Raw genomic sequence first — 5701 nt, 5'->3', positions numbered from 1 at the left:
AGGGCCGGGTCCTGATGAGGAGTTAGGCGCACAGCGGCCCGCCGCATGTCGGGACGCCATAGCTCCGACCGTCCGAGGACGCTCGAGAACGCTGCGGAGCGGGAGGCCGACAGACGACGGGGGGCGCGGGATAACCAAGAGGAGCGGGGCGAGGAGGTCGTGCTTCTGCAAAGAGCCGCCTGTAAGGTGCGAACATCGAGGCAAAGGGGAGCGCGGAGGGTGCGGGTCGACCAGCGGCCCTGAGCCAGGGAGCGGCAAGAAGAGCAGCAGCCCAGCAACTTCACTCCACGCAGCACCCCGACCACAAACCCAGCCGCTGCAGACAGCTCGGGGTCGGACGCACTGCTGGCGGCCGCTGGGCGGGCCTGAGGCCCGGCGCACAACTGGCTCCGCCCACCCCGATGGCAAGCGAGCTTCGCCAATCAGGCAGGCGCCGGGAGACTTTCAACGAGCTGCACGGTCCCGCCTCCTACCACAGCCTGTGTGCCGCCCAGCCCTCTGCTCCTTCTGGCGTCTGCAGTCATTCCCGGGTCAGCCGCAGTTCCAGCTCCCTGGCAGCTGGAGAGCTGGGCCGGGGGTCGGCGGCGCGGGGCACCCCGCCCTGCACCTCCCCTCTGCAAAAACGCAAAATGTGCTTTTCACTTGGAACAGCGTATCCCCAAGAGTTTGCTTTTTGTGGTGAAAGTAGTAATTTGACCACCCGGGCTCAATCTGCGTTTTGAAAATACTGGACACCTTTGAGGAATCAGGACCTAGTTGACTGGTGGTCATTCCCTGACCCTCGGGCCTCCAGTGAACCAGACTGCCTGTCCTCTGGAAGGCATAGAGGAGGTTCAACCAGTGCGTCTTGTGACACGGTTCTGGCCCATCATCAGGACCGAAATTGGGCTCCAGGAGCCCCCCTCCCATAGCTAAGGGATGCACAGTTGAAGTGAGGGTTCTTGGCTGACAGCATTGAAGGGGAAAAGAAGGCAACGGTCAGTGTATGGGATCTTCAAGGCAGTGAGCCCCCGGAGAGCAGGCCACTCTAATGCTCCAGCATTCTGGCCCCGCATGTGGGGGAAAAAAGCCTTACATTTTTGCTAGAGGGCTTCTCTTCTTTCCGCTACCCTGAACATTGCCACATAGAGTAGAAATATCTCAGAGAAAGAGGAAATGCTTCCACTCATTCACTACCCTTCATCCTTCCCATCTCAGGTACCTTGATGAAGCAAGGTCAGAAAGAGGCTTCTTCAGAGCACATAAGCCACATGGGCAATGAACAGATAGACCTCAGTCATATTCACCAGCGCTGGACCTCGTGAGGCATGCCATGTAAAAGTGTTGAAATCAAAATGGATTTCAGGTTCACTCTTGGTCAACTAGAATATTCAAACAAACATTCCCCCCCTTCCCCTTTCCTTCAGTATTTGGTGAAAAGAGCTGGGACCGCTTGTGTCCAGCATATTGCACAGCTTTACTTGCATGGAACTCTCTGGGGTGGCTGAGTGTTTTGTACAGCTAAAAAATTAACTCTTTACCCCACCTCGACCTCTTCTCAAGCACCCTCTTTCTTCTTCTTTTTTCTAAACGATTTTAGAATCACACGTGTTTAAAATGTGTCTCTTAATTTCCTTCCTTCTCTTCACCAGCAGAGAATCTTCACACATTCGTTTTCCCTCTCCTTTCCCCCTCTTTTTCCTTCTATTGCAGTTAGTGCTCTCTTCTCACTTACGGGGCAGATCCGCATAGAACTAACCCACTTACTTACGTGGGGGATCCCTCTATAACGAACCATCACAACAGCAGTGGGTCAGTTGAGCCCAGCCCTACTGCTCTTAATCCTGCACCCCTTGTCTCTGGTCACCCAGGCATCCTCGTCCAGCCAATGCTTGCTGGTTAAAAATGAAAAGGCCATTTCAGTTCAGTTTGTCTGAGCATCTGAATTGTATATGGGCGAGGAGGTGTGGGGACTGCCTAGAGAAGGAGGGTCGATGGGCCCAAGGTTACACAGTGGCAAAGAGCGAAACTAGAACCCTATTTCCAGGTTGGCCTACTTCTAGAAAAGTGTGTTTTTCCAGAGAAACTCAGCTTTGACTGCTATTTCAGGCAGCCACAGGCATGTGGGAATTGTTTTGTTTCAAAGCAGGTTATTCCTATTCCTGGAATCAAATTCTTCAATCAGTGTCTCAACTGACAGGAAAAGTAAGCCTCAAGTTTTTCTCCTAGGCGTCCTTGTGACTATGGATATGGCCAAAAACTTGATGGCAAGAATGAATTTATTTCCAGAGCTTACGTCCCCCACTCACATGACAAAGAGCCGAGAAGGCAGCAAGGAATATGAAAAAGCCAGGATAATTTATACTTGTTGAGTTTTTGTCTAGTTTATTTATTAGAATGTACATCAATATCCAGATTGAATGCACTTAAACCTGAATATGGGATCATGGTGTAGAGGACATAGCACTGACCTAGGAGTTAGTCCATCTGTGTTCTGACCCAGCTCTGACCCATGACTGCGAGTATTCCAGTTTGTCTAGAGTATGAGTATGAGGTGGATTGGGAGGTAAGGCAAGAGGTAAAACACGTAAGAAGAAAAAGAATAGGTAGTACCTGGCCTAGTGAGGGCCGCACATTCAGTGCACAGAAAATAACTACTCAGTGAATATGTGAAGCTAAGAAAGAGAATTTTATTTTATTTTATTTTTTTACTTATAAACAGCTAACAGTTATTTTTCACAGTCGTAGAAGCTGGTTAGTCCAAGATCAAGGTACCAGCAGCTTCGGTATCTGGTGAAGGCCACTTCCTGGATCATAGGTGGCAACTTTTCACTATGTACTCACTGGTGGAAGGGTCAAAGTATCTCTCAGGACCCCCTTAAATAAGGCCCTAATCTCATTCATGAGGGCTCCACCCTTATGACCTAGCCACCTCCCAGAGACACCACCTTCTAATACCGTTATTTTGGGGTTTAGGATTTCAACACATAGATTTGGGGGAAATACAAGCATTCTATTTAGGATACCTACCCAATTTCCACACTGCCCACAAAGTGCCATGTCTAAACCCAAATAAAATCACATCATTTTCTTACTTTAAAAAGTCCAAAGTCTTCTGATTGACTGGCAGAGAACTTTTCTTCTTCAACCTTTCTCTCCATAACCTATTCCACATACTCCATTTCTCATCTGCATCTCTTCTATTTTTCTTTTTTGTTTGCTTTCTTTCTTTCTTTTTTTTTTTTTTTTGCGGTATGCAGGGCTCTCACTGTTGTGGCCTCTCCCGCTGCGGAGCACAGGCTCCGGATGCGCAGGCTCAGCGGCCATGGCTAAGGGGCATAGCTGCTCCATGGCATGTGGGATCTTCCTGGACCGGGACACGAACCCGAGTCCCCTGCATCGGCAGGCGGACTCTCAACCACTGCGCCACCAGGGAAGCCCTCTACTTTTTTTTTAAGTTAATTTTTATTGAAGTATAGTTGCTTTACAATGTTGTTTTAGTTTCTGCTTTAGAGGAAAGTGAATCAGTTTTATGTATATGTATATCCCCTCTTTTTCAGATTTCCTTCGCATTTAGGTCACCACAGAGTATTGAGTAGAGTTCCCTGTGCTATATATTAGTTTCTCAGAAAGAGAGTTTTAGATCTGATCGTCCAAACAAAGGAATTTGAATTTCATCTTACATTCAACAGTAAGCATTTGGAGGATTTGTGCAGGAAAATGACACCATCAGGAAGAAACTTTCAGTTACTTTCTGGAGGAAGAACTAGAAGAAAGAGAGACTGGGGACAAGGAGAGAAGTTAGGAGGGTGGTGCACACCTCTGCTTCCAGTCATGGCAGGCTAAGTCATTTGCACTCACCATCCCAATGAGGACAACTAAAAAATACTGGGTGAAATGTGAAAAAGAAATTATCTTCATTAAGCGCTAAGAAACTCTGAGGCTAAAATCTAGAAGAAAGCAAAAACCCAAATAGGAAAGCCCAGCACTCAAAGCCACTTTTGCCTGAGGGCATTAGCAAATCCAGAAGAAAGAATTGTGACACTGAGCTGTGGTTTTGGTGGCCTCATGGAAAAGAGATGAAAAGTTGAAGTTCTCATCCCCAGTGAGTAGATCTGATAAGCCTTCCAGCCACTCTAAAATAAGTGGCTACCCCTTTGGGATAATGGTGAACCAGAAGCAACAAGCCCTGGCATGGAATTGCAGTCTAGATATCCATCACCAGAGTGATCCAAGGAACTTCAAGCCCTGAACTTGGATTAAAGTGGTCTTGGACAGGTAGTGACCCCAGGCATTTCGCAGCAGCAAGTAAAAATGCTCTCTGCAGGAAGGTTCTGTCTTCCTATGCCTGAAATCAGTCTGATAAATAATTTTTCAGTGGTATATTGGCACATAGTCAAACATAAGTGGACACATAAGCAACAAAATACATTGTAAGTGACAGCTGAAAGAAAAACTAGGCAATGAAAACAAATTCACAAATATTTCAGATATCCGAATTATGAGACACAGACTATAGTCACTATGGCCTACTATAGTTCAAAAAATTTTTAAAAAGCTTTAAAATATTTTCAGGGAACAGAAAATCCTAAAAAGTGGCATAGCCAATTTGAAAAAGAATCAAACAGGACATCTAGGACTAAACAATATAACGATTGAGGGTTCAAAGTATGCGTTTAACAGAAGGCTAAACATAATCATTAGATGATGATAAATGCGATGAAGAGAAATAAACCTAAGAGAGAATTACGGAATTCGAAGATAGACCAAAGAAATCATCCAGAATTTTTCCTGGAGAAATGAATTATATGAAGAAAAATGTAGGATAAGAGACACAATGAATAGAGTGAAGAAGTCTAATATACATTTAATTTAAATCCTGGAAGGACACAACTGAGTAATGGGAAAGAAGATGATGGCCAGAAATTTTCCAGAGCAGATGAAATGCACCAATCCACAGATTCTAGAAGCCCAGTGAATTCTCAGCAGGATAAACAACAGATATTCACTCCTAGACACATCATAATGAAAGTGCAGGAAATCAGAAAGAATGAAGGCTATGTTAATGATCCAAGTTAGAGATAATGAATCTTGACCTTGGGCAGGAGCAGAAGAAATAAAGACAAGGGGATGGGCCTCTACACGCTTGCCTTAAGAATACCTTTTGCTCAGACTTACCATGAACGACTATTTTATAAGCATTCTCCATTTCATTCTTCATTAATAAAATACATTTGCTAACAAATCTATTTGTTAGAGCAACCTGACACCTAGGAGCTGTTCAAATTTTCTTAGTCATACATGAAAGGTCGTCATCTTATAAGTATGTCGTCTCATGGGCTATGAAAGGGGTGAGTATTCTCCATAGGAATTATGACGGTTAATTTTATGTGTCACCTTGATTGGGCTAAGGAAGAATTTCAAGTGCATAAACCTATTCCAGGAGCTATTAGGTCTGGAAAAGCTTCTGTTTGGATCTGCAGATCCTATTTAGGAGTGAGCTATGGAAATGAAGTCAGAGTGACCTTTCTTGTGTTCCATTTAATGCAAACATATTAAGAGAGCATCTTTACACTGAAATGCATTATTATGGCAACTTGCTTATACAGAACTTCACTTTGAATTTATTAAAAATAAATGGAAACGCTTATTTCACCTTGAGGATTATGTGTGGACCTTAACTGACAAAATGTACTCTCTACCCCATCCCACTGATCAGAAA

Source organism: Hyperoodon ampullatus, assembly GCF_949752795.1.
Source record: "Hyperoodon ampullatus genome assembly, chromosome: X".
NCBI classification, from domain to species: Eukaryota; Metazoa; Chordata; class Mammalia; order Artiodactyla; family Ziphiidae; genus Hyperoodon; species Hyperoodon ampullatus.
This window is presented reverse-complemented; position numbering follows the sequence as displayed.